The sequence below is a fragment of the Cryptomeria japonica genome, chromosome 3 (genome assembly GCF_030272615.1).
Source record: "Cryptomeria japonica chromosome 3, Sugi_1.0, whole genome shotgun sequence".
Lineage (NCBI taxonomy): Eukaryota > Viridiplantae > Streptophyta > Pinopsida > Cupressales > Cupressaceae > Cryptomeria > Cryptomeria japonica.
In genome coordinates, this window is record NC_081407.1 from 931,448,041 (window position 1) to 931,468,466 (window position 20,426).

The window sequence follows — 20,426 nt, forward strand, 5'->3', positions numbered from 1 at the left end:
TGCATTAGTATAAGGTATTAATGCAGGAATATTGTTTAAGGAGAACCAATTTGTGACTAGGATACACTTTTGTAGTTTTGTGTGTGACTCTATTGCCCAATGAACAAGGCACTAGTCTTGCAGATTTGGGGATAGTTTCAGATTTACAAATTTAAAGAAAAATCAGTTTCCATTTATGTTTAGGGGTTGTGTTCTTTCATTCCAAGCTCTGTTTCATCTAAGGTTTATACAGATTTAGCCAATCTGTACTGTGTTTTTAAATTGGGTGAGTTTGTGGAATGAACTATCTGCTTATTGTTGATGCAGTCATATGTCTATAACTCTTGTATTTAATGCATCAAAAGGGTGTCCCCCCTAGGTCTAGGAAAACTTGAAGTGCAAGAGGATCAATTAGGGTCCTATGTTATGTTGTCCAAGCCCTGAGGTTCTTCATAGATTGAATTGGCTACTTCATAAATCAATTACAGGTGTACTTGGGTTAATGAGTTTTGATGAACAACACTTTGTGTGCATTATCTTAGGGGGAGTTTGTTGTAGATTGTTGGCATTGATTCATTCCTTTGCATTGATCATTTTTCACTTTCATATATTGCCATCAATGCCAAAGGGGGAGATTATTGGATATTACTACTGCTAGGATATGTTGTTGTCATTAATGTTAACATATTCTTGTGTTTTGGTGTTGTGGAGAGATGTTTGGTGTTTGGTGATTGTATGGTTGATTTATTTGTTTGGAATACTGGAATACTTCATTCCTTATTGGTTTTAGTGTTTTGGAAGTTTACTCGATCATGTTATTTGATTTGGTTTGGAGTTTAGTCTTTTTGTTTGATGGTTGACATATTTTGGTATTTGATCCATTGTGTTATAGTATGATAATATCTTTGGTTGCGGGTTTGGGAGAATGTTTTGGATGTTCATGTGTATCTTCATCTCAGATGATTCATGATTTGTTTCTCCACAAGTCATTTTTTTAGTCTGAATTGCTACTATTTGGTGTTCTTGAGAGTTAGTGTGTTCATCGATGAAGATTTGAATAAGTGGTGTTAGTGCAACTATTGGAGATGGTTCTAATGTTCTTGTTGGTGTTTCTCAATAGTGTCCTATTTCTTTTGGTGGTCCACATTGATCCTTGTGCATGATATTGGTGATTTTTCTGATTCGGTGATATTTTTTGTGTTATGTGATATTTATGGTGGTGTATCATGTAGCGAAAGATCTTGGCAAGATTTCCAATGGTGATGTGTGTTTTGGAGATTTAGTTTAGGTCCATGCTATGTCATCTATGGCATTGTATTGGTCTAGTAGTATATTTATGTATCATGAGATGTAATTTTGTAATTAAGCGTTGAGGGTTTGGCCGACCTTGTAGTTAAGGTTGATGAATTGTATAAATAGGTGTTAGATTCATGTAATTCAGGTCTGGTTGTGGTGTCTTCACTATCAAATAGTTGTGTATGTGCACATAAGAGAATCTATCTTTTGGTATGATGTATTGAGCAAATAATGTTGTAGGGCAGTTAAATGAGCTTAACTGGAACTATCATCAAGTATTAGCATATGCTATTTTTGTAGTCCATGTAATCCAGATTGTAGTCCAATCATTATTTTAAGGTAGTGAACCTTCCCTAAGGGTTGGAGCCTTTTTTTTCATTATATCTTGAGCAGTGATCTCTAGGCAGTGTTCCTGAATGCATGTGCATTCCCCATTGTAATATTTACACATACTACTATAGAGTATAATCGTATTGTGGGTAGGTTCCCACCGTGGTTTTTTCCTTAACCAAGTTTCCTACATCAAAATCTTGGTGTTATGTGTGTTGTTGTTATTATCTTTATCTTTATTCTTATTGCAGTTGATTGAAATGTGAGATTGTGCTTAATTGGTTTAATCCGGTGAAAATAGATTCACCCCCTCCCTCTCAATTTTCCTTCATTGTTGCTGCCAATAGAAGTTTTGATTGGAGAAATCCAAACCAATATGTACTCCATGACTAATGATGATAAATATCCTAAGACTGATGCAAGAAAGTGTAGATCAATAATTGGAGGATTGTTATATTTGATTGTTGCAAGACTAGATATCATGTATGGTATTTGTGTTGCAACCAGATTTTAGAAGAAACCAAAAGAGTCACATGTTGTTGCAGTAAAGAGGATATTCAAATACCTGAAAGGAACATAAGATCTTGGATTATGGTATCCCAAAGGATTAGAATTTACTCTAAAATCTTAAATTGATGTAGATTGGGCAGGAAGTGTTAGTGACAACATTTTTGCTTGGCTCCAAGTTAGTGGAATGGTTAAGTAAGAAGTAGGATTATGTATCTTTATCAATTACAAAAGTTTAGTACATTGTAATTTCTTCATCCTGCACTTAGGTACTTTGGATGAAACAAATATTGAAGGATATTGGTGTATTACTTGATGAACCTATCTCAATCACGTGTGATAATACAAGTGTAATCAATATCTCTAAGAACCTAGTTTTGCATTCCAAAACAAAACAAATTTCTATTCAATATCATTTCTTTAGAGAAAAAGTATTTGGAAAATGAAGTGACACTTGAATATGTACCTACCATAGAGAAAGTTGTAGATATCTTTACAAAGGCACTGTGCAAAGATACTTTTGAGTATATTTTGATAGTTGTTAGGGGTTATTCCCCTTCCTAGTTTGACCTAACTGCATTGGGTAGTGCATTAGTCTAGAATAATTCTTTCATATTTCTATCTAGTCTAATGTTTGAGGCTTCCTCTTAGGGGAAGTAGTGTGGTTTCTAAGTTGTTTTATTATTTACCATTGTCCTTGATGTCAAAGGGGGATAAGTTTGATAATTTTGTGCTTGAGAAGTTTAGAGAAGTTTGGAAGTATATAGTTTTTCTGTCTAAGGGAGAGAAGTATTTTTGAGAGGTTTTGTTGAACATGCTATTAAAGAAATTGTTTGTCATTGATGAATGTTATCATCAATGAAAAAGGGGGAGATTTGTGCAAATGTGAAGTTCATTGATGTTTTAGTATGGTTGTGATTGATGTCAATGTATTGATTCTATTTTAGTGTTTGGTTTTTGCTTTGGATGTTTTGACTTATTGTAGATATATTCATGATATGTTGGGATGTTGTTGGATATTATCTTGAGATTATTCTCACATGTTTTGTTGGTTTGAAAAGTGTTCTCCAAAAGTCTATGTTGTGTTGATGTTGTTTGTTTGACAAAGTTTCAGAGCTTTGTATTGCTCCGCATCTTCAATTCTCTTGTCGAATTTTTGGATTTATGGATCTAATGCATGTATCTTTATTATTTTAATTTAGAACATGTTGTTGTGCTTTAGAATTGTGTTGGCAATTTGGAAAAATTGATTATGTGTTTCATTGATGTCAATACTAGCTTATTTGGTTGTCTTTCGGATTCTGGTAGTGGTTGGACTTTGATGATGATCAAGAGATTTGTCTCTAGTATATTTTTGACTAGTGGAATTGGTCTGCTTCGATCATTCATGTGGTTCAGATGCATGTAACATTCACTTGGTTTGGGATATGGTGATCCAGAAGCTATCATATGTTCTAGTAAGCCTTTTGGTTACCGGTAAGGTTTTTATCGGTAGTGCTTTGTTGAAGATCTTTTCATGAATTCAATAAGTGGTGTTGATGTGGCTTCTAGAAGGTTTTCAAGATGTTGATGGTTATTGTTTTTGTGTTCCAATTGATTGGTGGTATTTCATTTGTCTTATGGTGACCTATTTTAGGTCTAGTCTTATTCTGCTAGGTTATGGATCGTTTTATGTAACGTGTTGGCTGATACTCCTGATGCGTTACTAGTTGGATTTATTATTTGGTTTATGTTGTTTTGGTCTTAGGCCAACTTGGTTTATCATTGGTTTGTGGGTTTATGTAGTGGATCTATTGTATTATCTTTTAGGTGGTTGACCTAATTGTTTAGGTCTTAGGTTGATATAAATATGATGTAAGATCTCTTTGTAGATCGTGGTCATGGTTATGGAAAATATCTATGTGTGAATAAAGTTGTAATCATATGTAGAGAATTTGGCTGATCATAGGTGATCAAATAGGGTTTGTGTAAGAGGTTTTAGACCTCCAACATTGAACTTAACCGAAACTGTACTTAGGCATAGGAGATGCTATTCTTGCAATTCATTCTTATTTCTAAATTTTAGTATGGATTTTCTTTTGTAGTCAGTAGGGCTCCTTTGTGATGAGTAGTAGACTGTAGGTTGTTGGCCTTCCTACATGTGCAAGCCCCTTATTGTAAACACATACTTACTGGAGAATTATTATTTGACTGTGGGTATGCTTCCCACCATATTTTTTCCCTTTACCAGGTTTTCCACGTACAAATATTAGTGTTATGTGTTGTGGATGCATGGTATTTAGTTTATGCTTTATGTTTGTGCTTAATTGATATATCTATTATTCTGGTATTTGGTTTATGCATTCTGGTAAAAGGTTTTGTGTGCTTAAAGTTTCATAATCTATTAAGAACTGATTCATCCCCCCCCCCTCTCAGTTGTTCATCGATTATCCTAACAATTGGTATCAGAGCTTGGTCCTCTTTGCAGAAGCTTAACCACTTGAGGAAGATACTATTTTGAGTAATCATTCAACTTCAATTTCTTACCGAAAGGACAACCCTAGGCTTGAAGGAAAAAGTTACAGAGTATGGAAGCTTCGGATGTGTTTGGGTCCCCTCAATTTTCCATTAAAATTTCAAGTTTGCAGGTTGCCTTTTGGTGTTTCTTCCTTTTTGGTCTTTGTATCTCTTCGCATTGAACCTAAGTCATTGAACCTTTAAACAGTTCAAAGGTTCAAGGTTCAAAGCATGCTTTAGGTAATGTCCTTAGCGGCTTTGTCTTAATTTAAAAGCAAGTGCATTGTTGTAACGTGTTTTGAACTTTGAATCCATGAACCTTTTTGGTTGAAGGTTCAAGAGTTTCCTTTGCATGAGTCACAGATGTGTAATGTTATTTAATGAGGAAGTGTAAATGTGTTTAAGTTGGTATTGAACTTGAAATTTGAACAATTTGTATTTTGGTTCAACGGTTTAAAGTTCAAAGTCCTTTCACTTGTTTGTTGGGGTTATTGCTCATTCTCGGTATTGTTTCGAGCCACTAGTTTGAAAGTTTTTTGTTGTTCTCTCTGAATGAACTTGAACCATTGAACTCCTTATGAGTCAGTTCAACATTCAAAAGGTTCACTCCAAGTTAACTCTAAATATTTTAATAACACTAGAGGTAGCGCAACAAAAAGGAATATTCCCAACATCTAATAGTTTAAAATTCTCAATTTGGAAAGAAATCATGAGGACATTAAATATTTGTGTGGAGGTGATGGGATATTAAAAAAGTGTTAGGTTTTCAGTCATATCACTATTACTTCACATGTTTGAATGAATCATTATGAAGCGTGTGTAGATTTCTCTCAATTTTTCTTCCCGTTTGCTTAAAAAGACATGTGAATTCATAAGAAAAATTTTAAAGGTTGTAGCTGTTATAATTGAGCAAACTGGAGATGCCAAAGGTAATTTCAACTTCACTTTCCTAGGAGGGTTTCACAAATTCATGGTGGTAATGGGTGAGTTTAGACAATTTCCCTATACTGTATTTCTTTAGTTCGGAAGGTTTATCAATATAGGAGAAATCTTTGGTTTGTTGGAATACAATTCTATCTTGCTTCAAGATTGTTTGGTAGAAGTATAAGTAGACATTATGAGGCTGATAGTTCTGAAACTTGGTCAAACATAATTCTTGGTGAGCATACTTCCAGAATTAGATGATACTTCTTTAGCTCAAGCCAACCAAGGGAATTTCTTAGAAAGGACTAGAAACCCTGAACCTGGTTCAATAATAGAGAGAATAGTAAGAAATGGTCTGGTTGAAGCTGTCGCATTTCCAGTTGTTGCTGCATGCCCTGATTTGGTAATAGCATGTATGAATAGGTACGATGCTAAAAATAAGTGCATAAGAACCAATAGTGGTGAGTTGTTATTTGATATTAACAGAGAAATAGTAATGGATGCGATGGGTATCTCGCATAAGGAGCCATATGAAGACTGGTCAATTGGGACCTCCTACACATTCTTCTCTGAGAAGAAAAGTGTATATAGAAGTGTTATCCCAAGAAATTATATTCTGAAGGTTCAAAAGGCTGGGTCACAGTTGCTGAAGCCCCTTACTAGGGAGCACTTCATTACATGAGTGTGAGATATTGTGATAATGTTCAATAGGCTAAAAGGGAATTCACACTACTTTTATGGGGAGGATTGGATGTATTTTTATATTCGGGTGCTTCTATTAGGTGAAAAATATCTTGGCTGGGTGCAAGTGATTGCAGAAAGACTTCATGAGGGATTAAGTAATTTTGCGTGTATGTCTAGTGTTTACATGTCTTATTATTTGTTCTACATAGTAGCCTATACTAGAGATTGGCACGGACTGCATAGCAAAGCATGGGTGGATGGTATGAAAGTCTTTGATTATTACCCTTTACTACAACAATAGAAATATGTAGAGCACATCACAGGATGGAATGGTGTCTTTGCGGGAAGACTTGCATTTGAATTATAGTGTGATGTTAATAAAAGGATGTTAGTTGAAGCCATGGAATTGATTAGTATATATGGTAGCTTTTTCATTCAATTTCCTAGGTTTACCTATCTTCGAGTAGGTGGTTTTGAGGGTGAACCATTTAAGTTACCTACATATGCCTTTGATAGCTATGTGCTCATTGAAGTGAGAGGACAATTGGATCACATTGATAAAAAGTTAGGAACAATGGATGAATCTGGGGTTTCTTTTCCAATTGAACTTGGCAATTATAGTTGTAAATCTGTGTCTAATGCATTGAACTTGGAGCTAGAATTTAACAAGATGAATTTGTAGCCTTATATTGGTAGATGGAAGTTTGACAATAGGGGATATGTTGTGGAGAATCTAAATGTAGATAATCATTTATGTCATGAACCCCAGTTAGAAGACTATTGGGAAACTTGTAGTGATGATTGTGAAGTAAGGAAGAGATTATGGTCGAGATTTACTCTACAACAAGTAATTATGATGAAAATTCCCATCAATGTGTCTGGGGTATAGGAAGATGTAGGGGAAGATGTTTTAGATCCTAAATTTAAAAAGAAGGTTCAAGGGCAGCCAATTCTTGAGATTGACTAAGACAGAAAGGAAGATGAAAGCATTCAGACCAGGACCTTTAATTTTATAAGGAGGACTGAAAAATGGTTAAGAGATCAGAAGTTTACAAAAGGATCATTCATGCCTTCACATGAACTAACAGTTGTGTGTGTGAAAAGTGGACCTATATTTGTAAGCACAACACTTCAATTAAGTCATTACATGCATGGTTAGATAGATATAAGGATGAATATGAAAACCATAACAAATTGACCCATTACCTTCTAAAAGATGCGAGTATAAGATTGCTCTCAGATTTGTATAAGCAATCCAGTGACTAGACAACACCAAGATGAAGGATTTTAATCTATATGAGCAAGCTAGATGGATGCAAGATTAATCTAACAAGATTTAAGCAATATATGAGATAAATGATCTAAATATGTATGCAATAACTAATATGCAAATATCTAAATGCACAAATATCAATGAACCTAGAGAAAAATCAACATGATAACAATATCTTCTCCAAGATCTTTGAATGAGAGATAAGAGCTTGAATTTATAGAAAATTCATAAAGAAACCCAAGGCTAAGATCAAATGATGATGAGCGGTCAAGATTTTCCAAGAGGAAGAACAATCTAGGTGAATTGATGTGATTGGATGCTTTTGTCAGTTTTAAAGGAAATTGAACTAAAATTAAGATATAATCAGAAAAAACTGATTTATTCTCTATTTCATTCAATTTTAAGATTTAATTTTATTAATTGCTTTCTTTGAGATTTATCAATTTTTAATTTGTTTTCCAAGATTATCTCTAATTGATTTCTTTTCTCAAATTTTTAATTCTTTCTTGGTCAATTAATTCCTTTTTTTGTTTTATTTCCATTTTTGAAGATTTATGGCAAATTGATTTATTTAATTAAATATGCTAGGATATTTAATAAAATAAATAAGATAATTGTTTAAAATGATTTACTCGGAATGATCAATTAATTAAATAAATACTTAATTAATATTGGGTGATTAATTTTGCCATGTGACATTTGATGATTAAAGAATTAATTGTGTGCTCAAGACTGATTTAATTGCCTTTGATTAGGACCTTGGTGATGTTGTTGACATTAGGGGCCCATGGTTTAGATGACCATTTTTAGGGTATTACAATAGTTGGTTCACATGAAGAAACTCAACTTCCTATTTCAATGGCTAACAAGATTGTTGATGTTGCAGGTAATACAAAGCAAGTTGTTGAAGAAATTCAACCCAGAAGATCGAAAAGGTCCCTACTAAGTTCTTCACTAGTCCAAGTGATTCATTCAAGAAGAAAAAAAAAGAGTAGGGAGCCAACATTGAGCCAAATCGTTGTAGACTTGGATCCGAGTGAATAAGTTGAAGTGATAATGGATCAATAGAAATTGAATAATCCTCCAGTATAAGATGCAAACACAGGTAAAGAACCAGAAGGTGAGCTTAATCCAATGAACACCCTAACTATTTTTGGTTCCCCAAGTGTGCAAACAACTCCTCCATCCAGAGAAACTTCAAGCAGTTCATGATGGTTAGGGGCTTCCATTGGGAAAATTGCAGTGTTGTCCCAATCACAATCCCCATGGAAGATCTTGGAAAGATGAAAAGGATAAAAAGGAGTTGAAATAGATCATCACCCAAATGGATGAATAGATTAATGCTATAAACCATCCAAGTCCTCAACCCCTATCACAAATGACACTATCCTTTGATCCCAAGTCTCTAGTGAACCAAAAGATGTTAGATCAGGTTTGGAGAAACAAAATGGTGGTAGAAAAGTTCAATGAATGGCATGATCTCATAATACAATAGGGCTCAGATTATATTGTTAGCTTGCTAAAAGTGTATGAAGATGTTGTAACCATAAGTAAGGAGTTAGAACTAGAAGTTGTTGTGTGGGAAAAGGAAAGTACTAAATGCATGGTAGTACTTGCACAAATGAATGATGTGCAAAAATTTGGTGTAATGAAGTTCTTAGCTAAGAAATGCATGGAGAGTCTAGACGACAATGTGCCGATGTGGTGACGAAGAATGTAGAGTGGTGAAATTCAATCATCAAACAAGGCCATGAGGAATATACAAGATTTCTTCAAGGGTTGGTAGATCTGATTGACACCATGCAAAAAGATCTAAAGTGTATCGACATTCAACTCATGAATGAAGATGCTCAAACAATTGAAACTGCTGCAGACATGGTGAAGATCTTTAAGGAAATAATACAGTTCATCAGGGAAACAAAGTCTTTTACTACAAATGATTTCTCAAAGGTGGCTAGAATATATTCAATGCTCACAGTTTTATCTGATCATTTGGAGGTGAATAAAGATAAGGTGTTGAAGGTAAATATGGATAAGGCGGTCTGGAAGCAACACATCTTACATATTGGACTCTCATATTTTCAAGTCATCTTGAATTTATTAGCAGCACATCTGGAGTGGTGTAACATGCGTAGTTCCACAACAAAGTAGGATAAATCAGTGACCTCCTCTACCACGGTGGATTCCTGATCAACTAATGGATGAGTTGTCAGCCAATCTGCGGCTATTGTTTATCTAGTTTCATTTTTTTTCAAGCAAATAGTTTCTTTAACTGTAAGTTAGAGTTAAAAGTTTTAGTTATGGTGTAACAAACTATTGTCCTGGGGGCTATTTATATAAGTACACAAATCTAAGTAAGGGTCTGAAAAACTATGTTTTGGAGGAACATATTTAATCTCCTTGAATTTCTCAAAACTGATATTTCTTGTATTTGAATGAAAATGCTATTTTGGATGCAATCTTTTAAATTCATGTGTTTGAAGGATTAGTGATCTCTATTGGGATATATGTTGATGTCTAGGAGATACCTATTCTGAACTTGATTGATCACAAACCAGATGCAAAGTGAGGTGTTTAGCTTGATTCGAAGTGATGAAGCTAAATGAAGTCTGATTAAAGCGATACTGTTCCCAAACTTGATTGAACTTAGGAATGATAGAAAATAAAAGATATCGAACTTGAACTTGATTGATCTAGACACAGTGAGTGATGATAAAAATTGATCTTGAACTTGATTAATCAAGATATGATGAGCAAAGATAAACTGTCCAGCTTGATCCAAAGTGATGAATACTAAACACTTGCTTAGATTGAGTGTGATCAAAGAAACTCTTTAAACCCTTGATTGAGTTTAAATGAATAATCAACTTGATGAAAAGTGATGAAACTGATTAACATTAAGAGATTAATTCAGATAAAAGACAAATATCAGCTTGATATGAAGTGATGAAACTGATATGCCCCTAGCAATTGATTTGATTCAGATGATCGAGAGATCTCAACTTGATATAAAGCGATGAGGTCTTATTTGATTTTCTTTAGTTGAAAAAGATTTTTTGCTCGACTTTTGATGAAGATTTGAAAATTTTCTCAACATTTGAAGATGTGAGATCATAAGGTCACAAGTATGCCCCCTCGGAAGCGAAATCGAAAGATAGTGAGGGTACATGATGATAGGCAATTTTTTAGCGATGATAAGTTGTTTGAGCACAAATCGATTCAGAATTTTTTTTGAAAATTTAGCGAGAAATTGAGCACAAAGTTGATTAAGTTGAGATTCGGCATGTGATTAATGAGAAATTAAGCACAAATTGAAGAAGATAATGAGCAGTTTGATGAAAAGAGCGCTAAGTGGTCCAAATTATGAAATTGACTAGCAAAATGATCTTGAATTTCAATTTTGGTCCCAAAAATGGAATCAGAATGGTCTAGTTAGCTAAGGGTACAATTTTCATGTCCATCAAAGCAAGTAGAAAAATTAGGTTTTTGGCTATATATGGGACAAAAGGGTCATTTTCAATTCAATTTAACCTTCCAAAGTTTGAAAATTCAAAAAGCCTTATGCGAAGAAAATGGTGGTCCCTACTCGTTAGCATCGATTTGAGTGCTAGAGACATCATAATCGACCCCAAATCTATGAGCCCGCGGTAAGTGATCGATATTAAGCCTCTTTATGTTTTCAATTTTGAATTTTTTTTTGTTCATTTTTCAAGTTTTTTGCATGTTTGGGGTCGGGTCTTATGTTTTATCGTACAAGACAAGATCATGTCTCATACAAGTAACTAGTAAATTTTCTTTTTTCATTTAAGGCCACTATAATTGTCATTTGGACCCTACCCTCGTATCTTACGACATGTCAATAAAAAGACCATTTTGTCATGCAGGGTCTTATAATTTGTCGTTTGGGAATGTTTTAGTGTACAAGAGCCATTCTTGACTTGTACGAGATGCTACCCTTCTATGTTTTGTCATTCAGGAAATAGTGAGCATTTTTGAAGGTCTAAAGTTGAAAATTTGATTTTGCACTTGACTTAGTTGGATTTGTGTGATGTTTTATTTCTCGTCTTGGCTTATTTGGATTGTTTTCTGATGTTCATTGTTGGATTTTTGCAAGTTTGATTACGTCCTATGCTCTTCAAATGCGTATATCCTCCCACCATGGCATTAGTACAACATTAATCTGAGGTTGAGAGGGCTTAGGTTGATTTATGTGGTTTCACTCATCTTTTGAGATTATCAGATATCTATGTTAATCATGGTATGCTCACAGCATTGGTTGAGCATTTTCACTCAGAGCATAACATGTTTCATTTGCCAGTGGGGGAGTTGACTATCACTCTCGAGGATGTGTACAGGATCCTCTGTATCTCTTTTGTTGGGGATAAGGTGGATTATGATACCACACTGTTACTTGGTTTACAAGTGGTTAGGCATGTATTCAGGGATCTAGACATTTTGACTCGTTCCATTAGTTGGGACATATTGATGAGCAGATATAGTGAGGAGTTTCTGCTGGCATGTGTTCTAGTAGGTTTCATTGGTTGTTTTCTGATGCCAGATAGAGGGCGGTAGGGTTTCCAGTGTGGATGGGGTCAGATGCTAGAGAGATTGGTTGAGACCCCTCAGAGACTTGGCTGGGGTTCTTGTATACTAGCTCACATGTATCAAGAGATGCATGAGATTATGTAAAGAGATGGTAGGAGCATGGTTGTGGGTGTATATATCTTACAGGTTTGGGCTTGGGAGCACCTTCCTATTTGTCAGCTGGTGGTAGATGATAGTAGTGAGCTTGGGTAGCCAATTATATATAGGTATGCCAGTTATATTACACAACCCCATCTGGGCCAGACAAATTTTTGGAGATGGTAGCTTGATGACCTGATAGCCATACTATGGAGACCATACAGGGGCTTAGACCTATGGGATGACTGGCTGTTGGTTTGCAGGGAGCTTTTTGTTATGCACCCTCTCAATAGGAGATCATAGACCATTGTTGAGCGATTCATCATTTCATGAGTGATGGGGCAGTATGGTTGTCCTCAAGGGATATCCCAAGAGTATATAGCTTATGCATATTATGCGGATGAGGAGAGATAGGGATGGTCTCCATGGTTATCCTATGCCTTGGCTATGCAAGAGTTGATTGGTCTCTAGTGACTTAGATGGCACTATTTGGGTGATGTGGTGGATGTGGGGGTATTGCCCCAGTTCAGGGATTGGTTTCAGCAGCATCTATTCCCTCAATTCATAGATCTAGTAGAGCAGGATCCTCATATTGAGGATGTTGATGATGATGCCCCCGCACCAGCATAGGGATAGGGACAAGGCTCTAAGGCTGACAGGTGGTGATCTTGGTGCTAGCAACAGCAGGGTTTCAACTAAGGGTGGATAATAGAGGGGTGAGAGTGGATCCCTAGGGCTTGTAGGAGTGAGGTTGGGAGGGACTAAGGAGGAGCAAGTAGCTCTGAGATAGGTTTGGCAGTGGAGGGATGAGAAGGGTGGTACTAGAGGTGGAGATGGGGGGAGAGCCTATGAGAGAGTAGGGGATAGACATTGGACGGTCGATGAGGGAACATCTTGCAGAGCTGCAGTCATAGTTGACAGTGGCTCAGACTCAGCTAGCGGAGCGAGACCGACATCTTGCCAAGGTGAGGGCTGAGTGTGATCACCAAATTGTAGCACTGAGAGTAGAGATGAGAGCAGAGATAGAGCCCTTGCGACAAGGTCCTTCACTAGACTAGTAGGGCAACCTACTATGTTGCAGCATATAGTGTTGCAGTTCTTATTGCGTAGTAGGTGATACCCTACTCATAGTATATGGCACAGTTAGAGGGATCTTGGGCACCTCATTAGGATCCTGGGCATCAGGCTCCTCCTCCTCCACCAAGCAATGAGGGAGAGGGTGCTAGCTAGATTTTTCTTTTTGTAGCTGGGTTATATTTTTTTTGTAGACACACCCATTTTTGGTAGCCAATATGATTCTTTCTCCGATGGGAGTTTTTACATGTCATTGGACATCATTTTGTACTCTTAGGCTTGATATGATATATATACAAGATCCAATTTGACTTCATCATACTTGTGTTGATTCATTTTTTGAGATGTTTTCTATATGCTTTATTCTACATGTATGCATTTCTAAGTTAGTATGAATGTCTATTTTTCTTTCTTTTCATATGAAAATAAATGAATGTGAATGATTAATGAGTAATGAAAATTTTTCATTTTTCTATGCAATAAGATGAATGCAAATAAGTGATAGTAAAATGTATGAATCTATATAAAATGCTTATGGATGTAGCTCAACATCTCAAAACACAAGTACTCGATCAGAGAAACGATCATGAAAAAGAGACCACTGAGCTGAGAAATGATGAAGCTTCCAACTCTCATTCAAAAGATAAAGAGATCATTGTTACCATACCGAAATCACTCTAAATTCACAAAATACAAGAATGAAATGCAAAATGTGACCTAAACCTAGTCACTAGATTTTGAACAGCTTAATTTTCATCATTGAGCATTTTATAATTATAGCAGGCAAAGTAGAGTTCCTTTCTTTGCATGTGCAATATTAATTATCTTGTCTGCAATGACCCCTTTTTCATTCATATCCTTGTACAGATTACGCATGGACCTGGATTGTACAGTAAAGAAATGCCCTCAAAACAGACAAAGAAATGATGGGAACCTCCCTATAGCATTCAAATAAGTGGAGTCGAGGTATGTGAGGTGATTTCACCTTGATGTGAAGGCTCTTATCACAAACACCTGGCTAATTTAGATGTTTCTAGATCATTGGGATCATTCCTACAAGCAAAAAACAAGAAAATATTATGCCCCCAATCCTTGCTTCTCTTAGTCAAGATAGACTTCCTTGAGTTACTCAGAGGGATAATAATCGAAAACCAATATAAAAGATAGCACACAAAGAAAATTGCCATGCATAGCTCAAACTATTTATTGATTGTTTTCAGTAATGTTGTTTTGCTTGTTTACTCGATGATAAAACTCTTCAGTAGTCAAGAGACAAGTGACTGACTCGGAGTGGACGACTAGGTTTCATTGATAGAAAGATGACTTGTTTGACACTGCTTAGGATATGTAATGTGCTCTTGTTGATTAACCTAAGACTAGGACATTGATTGGTTTCAAGCCACGAGGGTTCCAATGAACCAGGCTATCACAAAAGTGACCAAAATATGTACAAGTGAAAGCAAATATGTAGGAAAGTGGGAATGCCAACCTTGTGTTGATAGATGGAACACTTGAGTACAAGAGGTGCCTATTTGCTAGGTTTTCACCTGCTTGGCAGAGATTCTTTTTTCTTTTTACCAAGGTGCCTGTTTACCAAGTGTTAGTGAACAAATTTTTGCCTTCCTTCAAATTAAATTGTTTTAAACTCTATCGCCTTCTTTGAAAGACAAAAGTTCAACTAAAAAGTTGGATAAGTGTGACATACACCACTTCCCTCTGAATTTTTGATAGGTACAGCTCCCTCCATTAGTTATTCAGGGAATAATCTAATTAAATTAAACTGGTATGCTTTTAACCTGAAAGCACATAAGGCTGCCTACTTCATTCTTAGATGAGAGGCTAATGGTTTACAAATATTTTAGAGAAAACTATTCTTCAAAACGTTTCAACATGAAAAATGGAGGTGATCAAAACAAAGTTCAGAAACACTGATTCAGCACTTCATAAAAATAGGAAAGAGAAATAAAATCTCTTTTGAAACACATATCTTTTAAAATCTCATAGAAAGGAACTCCAAAATAATAACAACATTTACCATCAGAAAGGTGATCACAGTCATTTAATCAGATTGATATTTGCAAAGAAATACCACTCCATGGATTCAAAACTCAAAGGTTTTCCTTCTCCAAAACGCATATGATCTTTATATATATATATATATATATTTCATGCAAAAAAGACACAACAATACACATATAAGTTCTTTCTAATTTCAGTTTTCGAGAAATTGGTGACTTCCTTCTAACCAAAAATAGAACTTCTAAAAACCAAAATCTAAGTAACTTATTCTAACCTCTTCTTTATCTATCTTAATCTAATTTATAGTCTCCTTTAAAGAAGAGAGGAGTTATCCCTTAAAACCTAACCTCCTTCGAAATAGTTATAAAAATCAACAGAGTATTGTAGGGACAGATGTCCCGAAGTCATTTGCAAGATTATGAAAAACACATAAAATAAAATAGAGCATTATCATCATGCTATGCTTCTTCTCAATCATCATCCTCTCCTCCACTTTTCTAGGCATCATCGGTGGTTGCAAGTTCCTGAATTATAGACTGGCTAGGATTTTTCATGGCATTGATCTTTGCTTTAGCAGCTTCTTTATCTCACATATGCTTCACCATTTTCTCATCATGCTTAGGTAACTGATCATTACTGATAAATGTCATGGACTCAATTTGGGCAACTTGCGTTGTATCTTCAGGAGTGAAATTGCCTTTGGCCTTCACTTTCTCCATGTACAGCTTAAAAGCCTTTATTGTGTCCTACATGTTCAATCCACAGATTCCCAGATGCCAATCATGGTCCAAATTAACCACTTTGTTGTCATTAACCAAGATGCACTGAAGATCCTGAAGCTCATAAATAGAAGCCCTAGCATCAGAAATCATAAACTTGAATGTGAGTACCCACCACATTATAGTATTCTTCAATACGAAGAGTTGGTACTCATCTACCAACTTGATTGAGTTTTCTGCTAAACATTTTGTGGCTCCATACTCTTCTATCTTGGTGAGCATGGGTAAGACATTTTCCCATTTATGCTCTTCTTTTTCCCATGGCACAATCTGATTCTGAATCTCTACAATGAGGCTTTGCATTTTGTCACATAACTTCCTAGAGCTTGTGATATACTTTTCACCATCTCTAATCACTCCTTCAATCCATTTCTCCATAGCCCCCGTGATGCTTTTGGCTCGCTGAACTTGACCCATCAGCTTCTTGTTCTCTGGCGTAGTAGGGTCAAAACTTTCTGAAGCATGTGATATGGGAAGTGCTCCAAAGCAACCAATACTATCAATGAATTGAGCAAGAATTTTGATATGTCATTTTAGCTATCTTTTCAACTGCCCATCTTTTTCTGACCTAGTGAGCATCTTCTTAGCCGATCCTTGGAAAAGGTGATTATCCGAATCCCTACTCATGCTCCCAAGCTCCACTTTGGTGATCTCAGAGTCCTCTGCATTTACCTCCTTATTCTCATCTTTGGGCTTATAAGAAGCAATCTCGGCAACCCACTTCCCAGTCTCTTCATCAGTATCCAATATGGCAGTTGTTTTGAACTTCTTTTGTTTGGGACCCTTCTCTGTGTACTTAACCACCATGTCCTAAATCAGGATGGTCACTGGAATGAAACTTTGTTTCTTGCTTACGGAAGTGGTTAGCCATTTAGGAGTTGCACTTGAACAAGCTATTTCTCTAATCACCTTAGGGGGCAACGTCATGGCTATAGTGACCACATGAGAATCTATGGTGTTGACAATGTTGCTGTCAAGATCCTCGACTTCAAAAATTTGAGCATCAAGAATTTTGTCTTTTGCCTCTGTGTCTTTGACTTGGTCCATTTTCTTTTGAGCAACACTCTATGTCCTTGTATATCGAGGAGCAAAAAAGTCTAGAGCTGCATTGGGCTTGTGCTTGGTGTAAGATGGCTTCTTATCCTTACCTACATGAATAGGCATAGAAGTGGGGTTAGAAAAACATTTTTGGGAATGTAGAGAAGCCTCACTACCTTTTGCAGGACCAATCTTGTTGCCTAGTTTCATTGCTCTTCTCTTGTTAACCCATTCCGTGGTTCTTTCCAAGACCCTCTTTGTTTTAAGTTTTATGTCATCCTCTTCTTCTACATCCAAATTAATGCAGGACATTTTGGGTTCATCTTGATCTAGGTATCCAAGTTCAAAAAGCTCTAGATAATCCTCTTGGATTCCCTTTATATCAAGTTTCACCTGTAGTGAAACTACCTACTCCAGAACCATTCTCATTCTTTCTCTTTTGAACACTTCAAGCTCATCATTGCAATCTTCCTAGAAGTCCTCCAGGTGTGGGATTGGAAGGTGCGGCATCAAACCAAGACTCTGCGAGAAGCCTTTATTGTCAAAGTCCTTTCTTTCATGATACAATGGAAAATTGAAGTTCTTCAAGTCAGCTCCAATGCTTAAGGCATCTGACATTGAACTACAAGATAAAATACCCAATTGAATAGGAAAATGATCCTCCCATTTATCTTTGGGTTGAGCTTTCTTAATTATGGCAGCCAATTGCCTACAAACCTCAGCAAGAACAAAACAATCCGAACAAAAACGTGGAAGTTTGAAAGGCTCTTCCTCAAAACCGCCTACTCTTATGTAGCTAAAACATGGAAACTGAACAAAGAAACTACCATATTTCTTCACTAATTCCTATGCATCTTCAGACATCCTCTTGGTTTTCATGTTCTTTAACTCATAACACAAATCTCCTAGGAAAGTATTATGTACTCTCCTAAAATCTAGCAAAGCATTATCTTTTTGTAACATAGGGTAAAAGTCATACACTAAAACCTCTCCCTAAGTGAGCTACCTAGGTATTCCCACTATCTCTTTGACACATGCCAAGCAATATATTGGATATGATGACATGAAGAAATTTTTCTTGAACTTTTTGCCATACTCAGTTGTTCCCTCATGGAGTTGGCAATCAACTCTGCCCAATCAAGATATTGCTTTCCTTCCAGCACTAGTTGTACATAGCAGTAAATCCAATCATCAAAGTTGTAGGCCTTAGCTGAACCTCTAACTTGGTGTAGCAGTAACATGACATCATGGATGTGGGGAAGCATGTGGTTCTTGTTGGGATTCTTACGTAATCTAGAGCCACCCCTCTAAGGAACCCTCAACCAATATTTTCCTATATTATTCTGGTGTCCAATTTTATCTGCATTGAACTCAGTGATTGATTGGGTGGGAGAAAAGTTTGAGAACTGATAATCAGGCAATTTGAAAATGGATGAAATAACTTCCCTGTTAATTGCAAGGAGCGTTTCACCATTATCTCTCTTAATAGTTTTGGAAATAGGATCATACCTCGCAATACACTCCCTAACTAGTTCTGTGCAAGGGACAGCAGGAGGAAAAGCTATCGCTTCTATGAGACCACTACTCAGAATTTCTAAACCAAATGAACCATCAATTCCTTTAAATGCCCTTTCCTTTAAAACTTTCAAATTTTCTCCTTTCAAGTTTGTATCATTGACTATGGGCTCTGTGCATGCAAGACTGAAAATATTCCCGAAAAGGTGTAATGTGGACTTCATAATTCATAAAAAACTCTCCTAATTTTCCCTAGCAAATTCTAGTATGAGAGAGGAAAAGAAGGTATAAATCACTGGAGAGGATAGGAAACAAACTCACCTTCATAGTTGAGACCAATCGAACGACTACCAGCAAACAAACCTTCTATGCAAAAACTCCGCAACAATGAAGAACAAGTTTTCAGAAATTAATCACTTCATACCTTATAGAAAAAGAAATGATACGAACTTATTAAGTGCATTAATTTCGATCATCAACTCAAATGTGTTGAGCATTGGGATTGGACATCACACGCATGTATTGAATGCATGGCAGTGTTCTTGGAGTAACCACCAATTCCCAAAAATGATTACTTGCCTTGAAAACTAAACCAGTTGACATCACCCGAGATATGGTTCAATCTTCATCATACTTAGCAATACATGCACCATCATTTCTTTTACCCCATGGGACCCACCTGATTTGAACATGCATGAACAATCTGAACTAACTTCATGAGGGTTCAAGTAGTGCAAAGCATACACTGTGCCAAGAAAATTCTCTTTGAAAAGATTAACTCTATTAAGTGTCGTTGGTCTTTTGAACTTCATTGAACATGTTGAACACCACTGAATTGTTTGAACAAGGTTCAAAGGGTTCATGGCCTAGAGAAAGAAGACATAACACATCATATGCGACCATGAAAAAGAACCACTGCAAAACACTTTGAGTGTACGTTAGCATGAAAAACCTTTTAGAAACCTTAGAACCTGCGGAACCTAATTGAACATTATTAACTCGCTTCAAAATGGTTCAATGAGTTCATGGGGTTCAAACAAACCATTAAAACTTGGCATTACAGATTAAGAGACAATTTACAAATGAATTAAGGATTGAACCAAGGAATTTCTAGAAAGATAAGGACTCGAATAAAATTTTATAAGGTGACTTAATCTTATTATGAAGGATGAATGACGAGATAATACTAGGTTTTCACCAAGGCATTTTCTCTCTCTTTTTTCCTTTTTTTCTTCTATTTTTATTTTCTTTTTTTCTTTTTTTGAATTTCTTTAGGACTTTTTCTGATTTTTATGATTTCTTTAGGACTTTTTCTAATTTTTAGGATTTCTTCAAGACATTTTCTAATTTTTAGGATTTCTTTAGGACATTTTCTGATTTTTATGATTTCTTCAGGACTTTTTCCGATTTTTAGGATTTCTTCAAGACTTTTTAGCTACATAAGCTACTAGAGTAGATAATATTTAAGTGAATAATTTCTTCAAATGGATAGTGTTGATCGATTCATAGAGTTGTTCTCCTTCCGATGTTGAGAGTTGATAAGCACCAGAGCCAAAAGCTGCAGTAACGATATAGGGACCCAACTAGTTGGGTTCAAACTTCCCTTTGTTGTCTCGAAATTGTTGATTTTTAGGATTTTCTCTTAGAACTAGGTCACCAACTTGAAATTCTTGGTGTCGAACCTTCTTATTATATCCTCTAGACATTCACTTTTGATACACTCTGAGATGATCAAATGCCACTTGCTGACACTCATCCAGCAATTCGAGCTCTTGCAATCTAGATATTCTATATTCTTCATTAGTAAAAAGACCTTGCAAATAAACTCT